Source organism: Nuphar pumila, chromosome 8 (genome assembly GCF_984573655.1).
Source record: "Nuphar pumila chromosome 8, dmNupPumi1.hap1.1, whole genome shotgun sequence".
NCBI lineage: Eukaryota > Viridiplantae > Streptophyta > Magnoliopsida > Nymphaeales > Nymphaeaceae > Nuphar > Nuphar pumila.
In genome coordinates, this window is record NC_143256.1 from 58,709,543 (window position 1) to 58,727,292 (window position 17,750).

A 17,750-nucleotide genomic window follows, 5' to 3' on the forward strand; every position below is an offset into this window, starting at 1 on the left:
ATAGTGTAGTTAGTTTATAGAGAATATATCATTTAGTCCTATATTTAACTACATTATTTAGTGTATTGATTGTAATTGCATTAGTATTTCCTTTAATGCATAGTCATAACATGCATGTCATACTTCGTGTAGAGTTCATGTAGATTCATTATAGTTAGCATCTGCATATAATCAGTTATATAGGATTAATTAAGTTTGCATTGCATGTAGATTACATTCTTAGAGAGTAAAATAGTTCAAATAGTGAATAGTGCACTTAAATAAAAACCAGATTTTTACCCTGTCGCATTAGCAACATTTTCTGTGTAAAAACTCTGTGTTTTCCAATTTTTTTTCTTCTATTCACTTTATTGACGTGTTATTTAACTGCAGACCAAATTTCAGCTCATTCAAAGTTGGTTTGGTCTGATTTTTAAGCGTTTTGTGAAAACCGCTTTTTCTGGTTTTTAAATTACAGGACCTTCGATATCCTGACTTTTCCCAGATTTGAAACGCTTATATCTGGAGTTCCAGATATGTTTTTCAATTCTGTAAAAACTGTCAGATTGTTTAATCTGTCAGTTGCAGAACAGAACAAATTTCGGGAAAATCGGACTTCATTTGCTTTGTCAAACAGCGGTTTTCCGATAACCTGTCAGAATGCTATTTTACACTAGTTAGGGGCAGTTTCGTAATTTTCTTATTTTCGGCAATTTAGACTTGTTTTCAGTAGTTTCTGCATTTTAGGAGTTGCATCATCATCATACAGCATTAGTAGAGTTAAATTGGTTAATTTTAGAATTAATTTAGTATTTTATTTAATTTTTGCTTGATAAATAACATTTGTTTTGTTATTTTCGTAAAATTAGAAATAGTTTTAGTTATTGTTTTTATTGTTAGAATAAAAACTAACTTTGTAATTTTTTTATTTTATTTATTTTTAGGTTGAAAAGCATATTTATCGTTCAGGGTTATTGTCCAAGTGAGAAGATTATCTAAGTGGCGAAAAGACGGAAATACCCTTGGTGTGGAGCAGAAGACTGAATGCTTGTTTACTTTTCTTTTAGTGCTTAATTGTAGTTGTATTCACTGTATAATTGTAGATTGACATTTGATATTAATAAATTAAATTTTTTAGAATTTTAGTGATTAATTCCTGTTCCCTGAGGATTCGACCTGTACTTACCACTTTGTGGAAAGTTGGTTTTTATATTTTTGGTTGACGATTTTCCAAAACTTTATTGAAAATAATTGTTTTAAAAAGATCATTTCAAAATATCAACCAAATTTTGGCGCCGTTGCCGGGGAACGGCGAATTAATTACTTTATTTCTTAGAGTTTAATTTATTAATTTGTTTTAGTTAGTTAATTAGTTGTTTTCTTTTTAGTTAGTAGGATTAGTAAGTAAATATAGGATTAACATAGTTAGTAAATATAGGATTCACGTTCTGTCTTTCTAGGATTCACTTGAAATTCATTCTGCAAGGAGCAATTAGACAGGTGGGTTTTAAAAAACTTAGTTTGTGATTTCCTGTATTTATTTGTTCAGTACTTTAGAGTAGTTTAATTTGTTATTTCATTTTCTTAGTTAGATTATTCTAACATAATTAGTTTAGCATATTTGTTTAGTAGTCATTTATTTTGTGTTATTTACAATTTAGTACCTGTGTAGTTTAGATTTAGAGTTAGGTCGTTTGCTTACATCTGGTCTTAGTACCAGTGTATGCAGGGTCGACGAGGTCTAGGAACCCCATTACACCCATTTGTTGACAACCCAGAGAGAATTTTACATTCTCATCGAAGTTCGGCAACAATGGCTGACATGGATCCTCCACCTCCACCCTCAGTTCTTTCACGCCCTCTGCGGGAATACTTCATTCCCACAGACTATGTTCAGGCATCCTGCATTCGGAGACCCGATGTAGGAGCGCCACATTATGAGATTAAGGCCAGCATTATTCAGATGCTTCCATTCTTTTATGGCCTTAGTCATGAGGATCCATTCTTTCATTAAAGGACAAAGCCAAGTATTGGCTAAAGTCCTTAGATTCTGTAGAAATAGAGTCATGGGATCAATTGCAACAAGAGTTTCTTCGGAAATATTTTCTCATTGGTCGTACGAACCAATATCGTAGAGCCATCACTAGCTTCTCAGAGCTAGATGGTGAGCGCTTTCATGAGACCTGGGAGAGAATGAAGGATCTCCTCAGGAAATGTCCCCATCATCTGGTGCCGAAATGGCAACTGGTGCAAAGCTTCTATAATGGATTGTCTGACAAGAATCGTCAGATGATCGACTCTTCATGTGGAGGGACATTCATGCTGAAGAGCGAGGACGAAGCATGGAGGCTATTTGATACATTGGCCGAGAATTCACTCCACCATGTTTCGAGCTCTCAATCTGATAGAGCTACACCCAGCATTCAGAAGAAAGCTGGTGTTCTTGAAGTTGGTCCATCTACTGCACTACAGTGCAAGGTAGACATGATTGCTCAGAAGCTGGACCAACTTCTCTCAGAACCATCCACGAGATCACTGAGTGCCCTTCGGCAGCTCAGTACCCTGAATTTGTTCAAGAACAAGTTCAGGCAGCTCAGGGTTACGTCAGACCGCCAAATAACCCATTTTCATCGACATATAATCCAGGTTGGCGTAACCATCCCAATTTTTCATGGAAGAATCCACAGTCTTCCATGCAGATGCCTACTTCCTCTCAGCCAATTCGGCAGCCATCTTTTACTCAGTCATTTCAAAGACCGAACTATTCTCAGTCTTCTTCGTCTTCTGTCACTCCCCCGATTCAGCAGGAGTCTGCCCCGCAGACATCTTTTGAGGAGAGACTTCTCCAGGCATTCCAAGAGGTGAAAACCTCTAATCAGAATGCCTTCGAGAAGTGTAGCCAGATTTTGATTCGCATACGCAGTCCATTGCGAAGTTAGAATCGCAAATGGGACAGTTAGCTGAGGCTATTAGTAGGAGACCCGAGGGTACATTGCCGAGTCAGGCTGTCATGAACCCGAAGGGTAAGGACCAGATGACTGGAGGCCTATTTCATACTGAGACACAGCAGCAGGCTAAATCAGTTATGGCCTTGAGGAGTGGACGTGAGTATCACGTCGAGAGCAGAGACCGAGAGAGTAGAGAGAGGATAGAGGAGCCAGAGACCATTGTTTCACCTACGTCGGCTCAATCATCATCCCCATCCTCTATCATTGCTTGTACTATAGGGAACATCCGGATAGAACGCGCATTGCTCGATCTTGGAGCAAGTGTGAACATTCTGCCCGGGTATTTATTTGATTCTTTCGGGCTAGGAGAGATGAGATCGACTCCGATTACGCTTCAACTGGCAGATCGTTCTGTCAAGGTACCGACAGGTGTCTTGGAGGACGTGCTAGTTAAGGTGGATGACTTTTATTTTCCAGTCGATTTCATTATTCTTGATATGGAAGGAGTAGACAGCCAGCACCGGACTCCGATTATTTTAGGCAGACCATTCTTGGCGACTGCCAATGCGTGCATCAACTGTAGGACCGGAGCCATGGACCTCTCATTCGGCAATCGAAAGGTCAAGCTGAATATTTTCAATGCCGCAATGGGACCAGCAGGAGACATGGACTACTTTCATGTAGACATTGCACAGGAGTTAGTGGAGCAGCAGCCCGAGTTGTACATTACTGAGGATTCTTTAGATTTGTACCATATAGAGAAGAATAGCAGTGTAGATGTGTCTAGAGTGTCGTCAGAGAGACCACCTTGGGGAGCTGTCAGGGAGCCTCTTCCACCACTTGCGGAGACCCCCGCCAAATCGTCGATCGAGTCGCCTCCGAAACTTGAGTTGAAACCCTTACCGGATTCACTCAAGTATGCATACCTCGGAGATGATGAGACTCTGCCTGTGATCATCTCATCCTTGCTCACTGAGGAGCAGGAACAGAGATTGCTGACTATTCTTCGAGAGCACAAGGCAGCGATTGGCTGGGGAGTTGCTGATCTGAAGGGCATTTGTAACGCCCCGGATTTCCAAAACAAAGCTAAGTTAAAATTTTCATGAATTTCTTTTTTTTTTCTTTGCAGCGGAACTTAGAAAGAAAGCTTTTAGCAGCGGAATAAGACGATAATGAGTCGTCGGTTTTAGAAAACTCCGAGCACGTTGCAGGTATGTGGCCAAGCAACTCATTGACCACCAAAGTGTTCCATTTTATCGAAAGCACATGTTTATTACAACACTACTCCTTAGAAAAGCAGTGAAGGTTCAATAAAAAGGAAGCAGTACAACTCTGTCTAGAGAAACCCTGGAACTCGATGCCGCCTTGCTCCGCATATCGCCACGCAGGTTCAACACCTGAAATCCCCATTAAACGGGGTCAGAACCACTGATGGTCTGGTAAGTAGGCAAACACCTATCTATTCAACTCAAGTAAATGCATAGACCACTCAGGGTCGCAGTTCGTAATACGATCCTCAAGCCTCCATGACTTAGCGTATATCGCAAAAGCCTCATCAGGGCTATGAGTTGAACATCCACGCAAGTCTTCATGACTTCGCATAAGCCTCTTCAGGGCTGTGAGTTAGAATAACCGCTTAAGTCTCTACGACTTAGCCTTGACTTCCACAGAGTCACGAATGGATGTCTAGCTCAAGCCTTTATGCTTGGCACATCCGTATCCTACGAATCTAAGGACAGCTCTCCGAGCTTCACTTAGTCGTGCGGATATCAATGGGGTTCTTTCCCAATCGGTACAGTAGTATACCGACCATGACACCTTCACAAAGGTTATGCAGGACTGACTCAACAACGTCATCCACTCATACATTCAAAGTAGCGCTGTACCTAAGCTAATGCTTTGTTTCGATAATTGCACCTCCCCCTAGGCTTAGGGGACTCATATCTGGGCGACAACGCGACGATCTGGGGGTTGATTATTCTATGTATTTTAGATACCCCAGAGGCCTGTTGACCCCATCCCCCAAGTAGGACGGTACAGCATACCAGAAGAGATCCTTACTAGGTATCCGAATGCATTCTGCTACTGCAGTAGTTGGGTTCAATCCTTAGATATATAAGGATAACCACGACCTCCATACCTCTGAGTGACGAAGGTCATCAATGAACTCTGTCAGGTTCGGGTGAAATATATGTCACTCAAGGCTGCGCCATCACCGTCTTCCTCGGTGAGAAATTCTGAAAGGGGCCTGCCGGTCTTACAATTACTTGATGAACATTGCATGCCTATAGGGCAGCCTTTGAGAAGTATGTACCCGACCCCAATCAACCACACGGTTTTCACCGTGGAACAAAGGTTTTATTCATATGCATGCTTAACTCTGCTCTCGGCACTTCGGCCTTGACGAGCACTTCACCTCTTTCGGTGAAAACAACACACTCCGGCTCAACGGCCCTTACGAGTCTGGTTGTCTGATAATTCTCAATGAGCATGCACATGACTCGATCTCTACGGATCGGCTACTCGGCGTATTTTTACGCAACGAGCTCAGGACCTTGTCAAGGCGCTACCACTACTTTGGCGCAACGGCCCTTACAAGTATGCTGCCCTTGCAGGTGCCAGGGAGACGAGTCCTTCTGACATCGTTCCAACAAAGGACATCATTGTGCCACTTAACTGGTTCTGGCAGCTCTTCTGCCAACCATTCTGTCAACACCTTCTCTGCTCTACAGGCAGTGGTGCGACGAACCTTTCTACATCGTAGAAGGCGTTCCATAACCGGGTAGCACTTCTGCTACGTTCTTTATGAGCCATTCTTAGCTCCTTCAGGAATTTCAGCAGCACTTCCTCTCTTTAACGGAGAAAGCGTGCGTTTTCTTTTATCCATTTCAGCAGCATCTCCCCTCTTTGGTGGGAAATCGCTACGCTTAACTCGGGAAATGAATGCGCACCGTTGTGCGTACTTTGCATCCATCAAGGTTGCAGGAACCTTGGGCCATAGCCAGGCCATACGTAATTGATTTAGTCTTTACGTAAAGAGCATTTTGCCAAAAGGCGAAGCCTTTTCAATAGGGGCTTCATTCGTCAAGCAGAATCTTGCATGAGGAGCGGTAAGGGAATCGCATGGGCGATTTTGGAGTTGATCTCCATTTGAACGCTCACTTACGCGCCATATATGTAATATAAGCAGAAGCCTGTGCTTTATACAGCGGCGGCGTAAAGGAAATGCATATATTATTGTTCAGGGTGTGTAACTGAACGAAATATTCTACATATATAACAAAGCAGAAGCCTTGGCATCGTTCGACGTGACGGCGTAAGTAAATACATTGCAGAAAGCAGGAGCCTTGGCATCGTTCGACGCGACGGCGTAAGTAAATGCATAATCGGAAGTGCTTTAATCAGAAGTACAGAAAGCAGGGAGCCTTGGCATCATACGACGTGACGCCAAAGGTAAATTACATGGCCTGTGCGATATAAGACGCGTCGGCAGTATCAGCAGATATACACCTAGATCTGTATCCAACGATAGTTACGAGGCGAGCGAGTGAACACCGAAGTGTCCTAGAGGGCTCAACCAAGAACTAAGGTGAGATACTATTTTGAAGAACGCATATACTGCGTATTCGAACATATATATCCGACGATAGTTACGAGGCGAGCGCGTGAACACCGAAGCGTCCTAGAGGGCTCAACCAAGAACTAAAGCAAGATACTACTTCAGAAAATATATGCTATATACAAACAATAAAATACTCGAGAGAGATGGTTTAATGAAGCGAACTTACTTCAAATCGTGGAAGAAACGACTCCGATTGCTTCAAACGCTTCGAACGAGGCTCGACTTCGAAAAAGGATCAACTTCGAACTTCGGACAAAAAAGGACTTGGACTTTGACTTTGAACCAAACCAGGTTCAGGTCAAGTCAACTGGGTTCAGACTTAGGTCAAGTAGGTTCAGACCTAGGTCAGGTGGGTTAGGACCAGGTTAGGCAGGCTCAGACCAGGTCAAGCAGGCTCAGGCTAAGTCAGGCAGGCTCAGACCAGGTCAAGCAGGCTCAGGCTAAGTCAGGCAGGCTCAGACCAGGTCAGGTGGGCTAGGCTAGGTAGGGGAGGTTTGGGAAAAGGAGGAGAGAGAGAGGGGTTGGCGATTTTTAAAGAGAGGGGGGCTCCTCTATTTATAGGTTCTGAAACATGGGCCCCAAGTTTCAGAATCCCCTCTTTACCCCTTGGCTTTTCAGAAATCCCTTCCATGGAAGGTGCTGGAAGGAGCTGGAAGGCTCTGGAAGATGCTGGAAGGTGCTGGAATATTCTAGAATATTTTCTGAGAAATATTTCTGTGGGTCCCACCCATATTTCTGTGGGTCCCGCAAGAATTTCGGGTTTTCGGCGATTTTTTTCCGAAAAAATTCTGAGTACGCCATTATCTTCGTATTGATGCCACTAAGAAAGTTGGCTCGCAGGAATCCTTTGATTTTGTTCAGATAGGAAGTTATGGCTTCCAGAGTGTTTGAGCATATATTCGCGATTCGACGAATATCCTAAGTATAACTGGCTCGCAGGAATTGATTCGTTTCGCATTTTGAGAAAAAATGCTATTTTTACCGGTAAATGCCTCATGAATTTTATTCAGATATTTTCTGAAAAATTGCGGGTCTTACATCATTACCCCCTTAAAGGAATTTCGTCCGCGAAATTCAGCTAAGAGTACAAGGTGAAGAGTTCAGGATATTTATCCCGCATATCCGATTCGGGCTCCCAAGTGCAATCATTGACTCCGTGATGTTGCCATCTCACTTTGACAAGTGGAATGACCTTCGTCCTTAGCACTTTCTCCCGTCGGTCCATGATCTCTACTGGCCTTTCTTCCACCGTCATATCCTTTTGGATGTCAATATCTTCATGTTGGATGACGTGGGAAGGGTCGTGAACGTATTTTCTAAGCATTGACACGTGAAATACATTGTGTATCTGTGTATACTACGGTGGCAATGCTACTCTGTAGGCGGTCTCTCCTATCCGGCTCAAAACCTCGAAGGGACCAACGAATCTGGGGCTGAGCTTCCCCTTCTTTCCGAAACGAAACACACTCTTGGTTGGGGAGACCTTGATAAAAACCTTATCTCCAACCGCAAAAGTGAGTTCCCTACGCCGCTGATCAGCGTAGCTCTTCTGTCGACTCTGAGCAGTCAGTAGCTTCTTCCTGATCATGTGGACCTGCTCAGTATAATGCTGCAACACTATGGGCGAGTCCAAGGTTCGCTCACCCACTTCACCCCAATGGATTGGTGATCGACAAGGTCGCCCGTACAAGGCTTCATACGGTGCCATCCCAATGCTAGCGTGGTGGCTATTATTATAAGCAAATTCAGCCAACGCTAGGTGGGAATCCCAATCACCTTTCCATTCTAGCATACAGGCTCTTAGCATATCTTCAAGAGTCTGTATGGTTCGTTCTGATTGCCCATCTGTTTGGGGATGGAATGCTGTACTGAACTTGAGTTTCGTCCCCAGGGCTCTTTGAAGCTGCTCCCAAAAGTGAGAGGTAAACTTCGGGTCACGATCGGATATGATCGAAATCGGCACTCCATGGAGTCTAACGATTTCCCGAATGTAGATCTCCGCCAATCGTTCAGTTGAGTATCGAGTGTTGATTGGCAGGAAGTGAGCAGACTTGGTGAGTCTGTCTACGATCACCCATATTGAATCGTGTTGTCTCTTGGATCGAGGCAATCCAACGATGAAATCCATCGTAATGCCTTCCCATTTCCATTCTGGAATCTCGATCCGCTGCATCTTTCCACCAGGTCGTTGATGCTCGATTTTTACTTGCTGGCAGATCAAACACTTTGAGACAAATGTAGCCACATCCCGTTTCATACCCCTCCACCAGTACTTTCTCTGTAAGTCCCGAAACATTTTCGTACCTCCAGGGTGAATGATGTACTTGCTGTTATGAGCCTCCTGGAGTACTTCCTGTCTTAGCTCAGGGTTATTTGGAACCCAAATCCTTTCTTCCATCCATATTCCTCCATCTTCTTTTAAATGGAAGAAAGTGTCATCTCTTTCAGCACGAGCTTTTAATTCCAAGTACTGGGGGTCCTTGAACTGTTCGGCTACAATGCGATTGAGGATCTTGATATGGATTGTCAGGCATGACAATCGAATCTTTCCTGGGTCAGCCAGGAATGGCTTCCAACCGACAAAAGCCTCCATCAGCTTCCATTGTCCGGTGAGGCTGGCCAGAGTGCCAACAGTCTTGCGACTAAGGGCATCTGCTACAACATTCGCTTTTCCAGGGTGATAGGAAAGCGTGAATTCATAATCTTTGAGGAATTTCAGCCATCGTCGTTGCCGCATATTGAGTTTCTTTTGAGAAAAGAGGTATTTTAGGCTTTTATGGTCCGACATGACCTCAAATTTCTCTCCATAAAGGTAGTGTCGCCATATTTTAAGTGCGAACACTACCGCGGCAAGCTCAAGATCGTGGGTTGGATAGTTTTTCTCATGAATTCTTAACTGACGGGATGCATAGGCGATTACTTTGCCATGCTGCATCAATACACAACCCAGACCTGTTCCCGAGTCATCGGTATAAGCAACGAAGCCTCCCTGACCAGAAGGTAAGGTAAGGACAGGGGCAGTGGTAAGCCTCTGTTTGAGAACCTCAAAGCACTCCTTACACTGGTCAGTCCATTCAAACTTGACTCCCTTTTTCAGTAATTTCGTCATTGGTACGGCGATTCGGGAGAAGTCCTGTATGAACTTCCGATAATATCCAGCAAGTCCAAGGAAGCTGCGGACCTCAGTGATATTTTCTGGCTGCTTCCAGTCTATCACAGCTTCGACCTTCGCAAGATCTACTGCAATTCCATCTTTGGAGATCACATGGCCAAGGAACATTACTTTGTCTAGCCAGAATTCACATTTTGAAAACTTGGCATATAACTGATTATCTTGAAGGGTTTTCAAGACGATTCTCAAGTGCTCCTTGTGTTGTTCCTCATTCTTTGAATACACGAGAATGTCATCAATGAAGACGATGACAAAAGTGTTTAAGTATGGCTTGAACACTTGGTTCATCAGGTCCATAAAGACAGCAGGCGCATTAGTAAGTCCGAAGGGCATTACTACGAACTCATAATGGCCATATCTCGTTCTGAAGACAGTCTTAGGTATATCCTCCTCCTTAACTCTGAGCTGATGGTATCCAGACCTCAGGTCGATCTTGGAGAACACTCTCGCTGTTCTGAGCTGATCGAATAAGTCCTCAATCCGAGGCAACGGGTACTTATTTTTAATTGTTGCCTGGTTAAGCATCCGATAATCGATGCATAACCGAAGGGATCCATCCTTCTTCTTTACAAACAGCACTGGGGCTCCCCATGGTGACATACTTGGTCGGATGAACCCTTGTTCCATCAGTTCTTCCAACTGACATTTCAACTCACTGAGTTCAGCTGGTGCCATACGATAAGGGGCTTTGGATATTGGCGCTGTTCCAGGTAAGGATTGAATTCCAAATTCAACCTCACGAAGTGGCGGGAGTCCAGACAATTCCTCAGGAAACAGATCGGGAAACTCCCGCACTACTTCCAAACTCTCAAGGGGTTGGTAGTTGGATTTTTTCACCGAGAGACTCAACAGGAAGGCCACACAACCCTTCCTAAGGTATTTTTTTACCTTAAGTGCTGATATGAGCCTTTTTTGTGAAACTGGTTTGGATAACCGGTATTCCATCTTAGGTAATCCGGGTCGAGATAGAATCACTCTGCCCTCACGGCACAGAATCTTGGCATTATTCTGAGCCAACCAATTCATTTCCAGAATGACATCGTACTGTATCATATCGATCAGGATGGCGTCAGTAGGCAAGTGTTGCCCTGCTATCTCAATATCCAAATTTTTCACACACCGGATACATTTGGTGCGTGAACCCAACGGGTTATATACTTCGATCATTTTATCAATCGGTTGCACCGAGGCGTGGAGTTGTTCGGTGAAATCGTCAGAGATAAACGTATGAGTAGCACCACAATCAAACAAGACGTAAGCTGCATGTCCATTAACAGGTACGGTGCCTTCAATGAGGTCACCGGCTTCGACTTGTTCAGTCGTTACAGCGTATACATGACCTGCAGCAGGCCTTTGTTCTACTCTAGGTGGGGGTCGTTGGACTAGTGTTCGTTGTGGTACTTGTTGAGAGGGTCCGACAGATCCGGCATTCCTCCTCTGCTCATCAATAAGCTTCTTCCTGCATTGTCTTGCAATGTGGCCCACTTTGCCACAGTAGAAGCATCCACCTATGTCACGTGGACATGGTCCTCTTGCGTGATTAACATGGCATTTTGGGCAGTTTGGGTTGGACTGCAGGTTGTTTTGAGCCATGTTCTGTCTTGGCCTTACAACTTGTTGAGTGTTGTTCCCACCTTGGAACCTTTTCTTCTGAAAGGGTTGTCGTGAACCCTGGCCACTTGGAAACATTCTTTTCTTGTTCCCACCATCAACTATGGGCCTTTTTGCTATGATCACTTTTGATCGCTCCCAATCCACTTGTATTTTCGAAGCTGCTGCCACAGCAGTTTGAAAAGTTTGGGGCATGTTGGTGATAACCCATGACCTTAGCCCTTCTCGCAGTCCATTGATATACTTGTCGGCCCTTTCTTGGTCGGTCTCAAATAACCGGGAGCAATACCGTTCAAGATTTTGAAATTTGGTGGTATAGTCAATCAGATTCATGCCACCCTGCTCCAATTCCAGAAACTCCATCTTCTTCTTGTTTCTGGAGTGTAATGGAAAGTAATTATCCATGAAAGCTCTCCGGAAGTCAGTCCAAGGAATGACTTCAACTTCCGAGAACTGGATAATCTTAGTGGTATCCCACCACTTCCGTGCGTTGTCTTTCAGCCTGTACGTGCCAAAGTTGGTCTTCTTTTCTTCTGGTACTCCCAGCACCAGGAAGGCACGTTCGGTCTCTTCAACCCAACTTTCTGCCAGTTCAGGATCGGCTCTACCAGCGAAGACTGGTGGATCGAGCTTGGGGAATTTTTCATAGGTTATTCCACCAAGGTTTTCGCTTCGAGGTGCGACTGGTTTTGGCCTTGTTTCTCGAATGGCAGTAACCAAATTGTTGAGTGTTTCCAGCAGAAATCCTTGAGTATGGGACTCCTCGCTTGGTATGGTTCTCCTCGTCGTAGGAGCCATTTATCTACCACATACAAACAATGTGTTTTAGTTTCACAATGTATATATCGAAGCAAAGTTTTATTTACTTAATATACATCATATCTACACAAGCATCGCCTTAAACAAAACGTCATGTCGCACTGGCAGACTTTTAGGCGTTGAGAAACTAGGTACATGAGTCTATTGACTCTAAAACACTACCAGTCTCTTCTAGGATCTGGATTTCTTTCTTGACCCAAAGAACCCGAAGTATCGTTTACTTCCACATTGCCTTGGTGCAGGCACAACTAGCTTTGGCTTGGGCGGCACTTCCGCACTCTCAAGCGACTCTTGTGGATAGATCAGTGATGCCGGTCCACTTGCCCATTCAGTGGCATCATGGCTCGGAGAATCCGAGACCATAACGGGATGATATAGGTTGTATCCCTCTTCCTGGCCATTCAGACTCGGCGTTGGTGTAGCCGCTCTGTTCCCCCATATAATAGTACTTTGATTCGAGGAATCTGAAATCATAATGGGATTATAGAAGGAGTTGTTGCATCCCTCCTCCCAACTGTGCAAGCTAGGCGTACATGATGCCTGTTGATAGCCTTGCGATTGACCAAATCCCTCAAGGAAGTTCAAGTCAAATCCTACCAGAGACGGTAGTTCATCAGAAGTTGCTGGAGTACAGCTACTCCTTCTACTGGAGTAATGTGGCCCACTAACATGCGAGGTCTCATCCCTAATGCCAAGCGATTCCCGCCGACCCATATCGGCGGTATGTTTCATTTGACATTCGTTGGCGGAATGCCCTCCTTCGCCACAATACTGGCAGTCTTGGACTTCATATGGGCATACCCACTCATCGTGCATGATTCCGCAACGATAGCAGTATCCTTGGGAGTCGTGAGTTGCCATCTATACAAAGATGCACCCAGATCAGAACAAGAAGTACAAAATATACTTACAGTGCGATATGGTGGACAAGACGGATCTCGAACCAGGTTTCTCAGACTCTTGCTCTGATACCAATTCTGTAACGCCCCGGATTTCCAAAACAAAGCTAAGTTAAAATTTTCATGAATTTCTTTTTTTTTTTCTTTGCAGCGGAACTTAGAAAGCTTTTAGCAGCGGAATAAGACGATAATGAGTCGTCGGTTTTAGAAAACTCCGAGCACGTTGCAGGTATGTGGCCAAGCAACTCATTGACCACCAAAGTGTTCCATTTTATCGAAAGCACATGTTTATTACAACACTACTGCTTAGAAAAGCAGTGAAGGTTCAATAAAAAGGAAGCAGTACAACTCTGTTTAGAGAAACCCTGGAACTCGATGCCGCCTTGCTCCGCATATCGCCACGCAGGTTCAACACCTGAAATCCCCATTAAACGGGGTCAGAACCACTGATGGTCTGGTAAGTAGGCAAACATCTATCTATTCAACTCAAGTAAATGCATAGACCACTCAGGGTCGCAGTTCGTAATACGACGCTCAAGCCTCCATGACTTAGCGTATATCGCAAAAGCCTCATCAGGGCTATGAGTTGAACATCCACGCAAGTCTTCATGACTTCGCATAAGCCTCTTCAGGGCTGTGAGTTAGAATAACCGCTTAAGTCTCTACGACTTAGCCTTGACTTCCACAGAGTCACGAATGGATGTCTAGCTCAAGCCTTTATGCTTGGCACATCCGTATCCTACGAATCTAAGGACAGCAATCCGAGCTTCACTTAGTCGTACGGATATCAATGGGGTTCTTTCCCAATCGGTACAGTAGTATACCGACCATGACACCTTCACAAAGGTGATGCAGGACTGACTCAACAACGTCATCCACTCATACATTCAAAGTAGCGCTGTACCTAAGCTAATGCTTTGTTTCGATAATTGCATCTCCCCCTGGGCTTAGGGGACTCATATCTGGGCGACAACGCGATGATCTGGGGGTTGATTATTCTATGTATTTTAGATACCCCAGAGGCCTGTTGACCCCATCCCCCTAGTAGGACGGTACAGCATACCGGAAGAGATCCTTACTAGGTATCCGAATGCATTCTGCTACTGCAGTAGTTGGGTTCAATCCTTATATTTAAGGATAATCACGACCTCCATACCTCTGAGTGACGAAGGCCATCAATGAACTCTATCAGGTTCGGGTGAAATATATGTCACTCAAGGCTGCGCCATCACCGTCTTCCTCGGTGAGAAATTCTAAAAGGGGCCTGCCGGTCTTACAATTACTTGATGAACATTGCATGCCTATAGGGCAGCCTTTGAGAAGTATGTACCCGACCCCAATCAACTACACGGTTTTCACCGTGGAACAAAGGTTTTATTCATATGCATGCTTAACTCTGCTCTCGGCACTTCGGCCTTGACGAGCACTTCACCTCTTTCGGTGGAAACAACACACTCCGGCTCAGCGGCCCTTACGAGTTTGGTTGTCTGATAATTCTCAATGAGCATGCACATGACTCGATCTCTACGGATCGGCTACTCGACGTATTTTTACGCAACGAGCTCAGGACCTTGTCAAGGCGCTACCACTACTTTGGCGCAACGGCCCTTACAAGTATGGTGCCCTTGCAGGTGCCAGGGAGACGAGTCCTTCTGACATCGTTCCAACAAAGGACATCATTGTGCCACTTAACTGGTTCTGGCAGCTCTTCTGCCAACCATTCTGTCAACACCTTCTCTGCTCTACCGGCAGTGGTGCGACGAACCTTTCTACATCGTAGAAGGTGTTCCATAACCGGGTAGCACTTCTGCTACGTTCTTTCTGAGCCATTCTTAGCTCCTTCAGGAATTTCAGCAGCACTTCCTCTCTTTAACGGAGAAAGCGTGCGTTTTCTTTTATCCATTTCAGCAGCATCTCCCCTCTTTGGTGGGAAATCGCTACGCTTAACTCGGGAAATGAATGCGCACCGTTGTGCGTACTTTGCATCCATCAAGGTTGCAGGAACCTTGGGCCATAGCCAGGCCATACGTAATTGATTTAGTCTTTACGTAAAGAGCATTTTGCCAAAAGGCGAAGCCTTTCCAATAGGGGCTTCATTCGTCAAGCAGAATCTTGCACGAGGAGCGGTAAGGGAATCGCATGGGCGATTTTGGAGTTGATCTCCATTTGAACGCTCACTTACGCGCCATATATGTAATATAAGCAGAAGCCTGTGCTTTATACAGCGGCGGCGTAAAGGAAATGCATATACTATTGTTCAGGGTGTGTAACTGAATGAAATATTCTACATATATAACAAAGCAGAAGCCTTGGCATCGTTCGACGCGACGGCGTAAGTAAATACATTGCAGAAAGCAGGAGCCTTGGCATCGTTCGACGCAACGGTGTAAGTAAATGCATAATCGGAAGTGCTTTAATCGAAAGTACAGAAAGCAGAGAGCCTTGGCATCATACGACGCGACGGCAAAGGTAAATTACATGGCCTGTGCGATATAAGACGCGTCGGCAGTATCAGCAGATATACACCTAGATCTGTATCCAACGATAGTTACGAGGCGAGCGAGTGAACACCGAAGTGTCCTAGAGGGCTCAACCAAGAACTAGGGTGAGATACTATTTTGAAGAACGCATATACTGCGTATTCGAACATATATATCCGACGATAGTTACGAGGCGAGCGCGTGAACACCGAAGCGTCCTAGAGGGCTCAACCAAGAACTAAAGCAAGATACTACTTCAGAAAATATATGCTATATACAAACAATAAAATACTTGAGAGAGATGGTTTAATGAAGCGAACTTACTTCAAATCGTGGAAGAAACGACTCCGATTGCTTCAAACGCTTCGAACGAGGCTCGACTTCGAAAAAGGATCAACTTCGAACTTCGGACGAAAAATTTTCATTGCTTAGGTATATATGTGTATTACTGTGCAGAAAATATACAAGTGAGAATAAATAGAGTAAAACATGTGAATACTTGACTTTCAGAGAAAAATCTTGAACTAGCTACAATATTAGAAAAGTGAAGAAAAAGAATTTTTACTGTGGCGGCATGAGATTTTAAACTTGTTTTGAGAATGTCAATCACATGAAATATTTGTTCCAACTGCATTCTTAAGAGCCTCATATTTTTGAAAAATCATCCTCGTATTTCATTGATGTTTGTGGGTAGCATCTCTGCAAACCCTCACGAGACCTTACTCGTCCACTAGTGTAAGCTAGGGGTTTAAAGGGCTTGTTGCATACGCTAAATGCAACCGTGATTCCTACGAAAGTGAGTTAGTATTATGCATTCATGCTTAGCATTTCTTGTCTTCAGTGCATATCATGATTAGGGTTTGTTAAGGGACTAACAAACATTCAAGCATGGGGGTATTTGATGATGCATGAAATGCACATCATGTAAACAAGTTTTTCATGCATTTTGTATCAAGTTTAAGGTTTTAAACCCATGTTTAGATGTGTTTTGATAGTAAGGGGCTATGGTTAGAATTTCAGAAAAATCAGAGTTAAAATGAGAGAGTTATGGCTATTTCAGTGTTTGGGCACGAATTTTGAGGTAGATCGGATCCATATCCGACCCAATTAGGTTAATTGGACCTTGGATCAACTCTTTAAAAGTCCAAAACCCAACCCACATGCCTATCCAGATCCATTTCAAAAAGTTTTTCTGAAAACCCCCCAGAAAGAGGCGCCTAAAAAATATTTTTTTATAACATTGTTTTTGCAAATTCCAAAAAGTATAAATATACTTTTTAGAGAAGCCCTAGGCGTCTTTGGCTGTGTTTGGATGCCCCCTACAGTGACTCTACAGCTGCAGCTCCTTCCTCTCCATCTCCCCCACGTGTTGGCCATTGAAGATCGACCTATGCTTGATTTTCAAGCATATTTTCGAGCTTTCTTTTGTTTCTTTTCATTTCTTTCTTGTTCCTTGCTGTCTTTTCACCCCTTTTCTGTACTTTTGCAGGTGTAGCAGAGGTGGAGACCATTAACCTTGGGCGGGAGTGCGCAACACACCAACAAGGTGAGCCGGCCCTACCTCCATCCGGCTTTCTACACCCTCCGATCACGAATCGGCTCACTTTCCATCGTCGGTGGATCTCCAACGTGTAGCAGCTGCAAAAGGTACCGATTTTGGTGAAGTACAGCATTCTCGAACGGTATAGGATGTCCATCTCCAGCCACGGTCCGCTCTTCTTCATCCCCCTGGTCGTCGGATCTTCCAAAAAGGTAGGTCTTCTTCTTCCTTCTCTTCTAGATAAAACCGATTTGTGTGTGGATTTTGTTGTGTGATTTTCTGTGTGTTTCTTAGTTTTCTTTTTTTGTTTCAACCTTAGAGTAGCATTCGTGCATAGACCAGCACGTTAGATTAGGTTTATGTGTTTGGTTGATTCGTTGGAATCGAGTTTTTATTGATTTTTCATCCTTTTTATAAAAATCGGCTAGATCTTCATCTAGTCGATTTTTCAAGTTTGTCATAAGTGTTCTTGGTGTGTTTTACAGAAAATCCAATAAAGAAAGTGTTCATTTTGATTCATCTTAGTCGGTTTTGTGTGTGAGTTGCATTTGATTTTAATTGAAAATAAAAATCCAAAAATTGGCTAGACTTATTCTAGTCGATTCTTGATTTTTACAAAAATATTTTTCTGTTTTGATATTTTTGTTTTGTCCAGCATGTGTCTTGTATTGTGTTGCTGA

At 43.9% G+C, this 17,750-nt stretch overlaps 1 non-coding gene across 1 annotated transcript; it reads right to left on the reverse strand.

The window, feature by feature from the left end:
- Positions 1 to 2,101: 2,101 nt before the first annotated feature.
- On the reverse strand, positions 2,102 to 2,210 carry LOC149829949 (small nucleolar RNA R71). The gene has a single exon (XR_016433938.1). It is a non-coding gene; the product is annotated as a small nucleolar RNA R71 (small nucleolar RNA).
- Between the last annotated feature and the right edge of the window lie 15,540 nt (positions 2,211 to 17,750).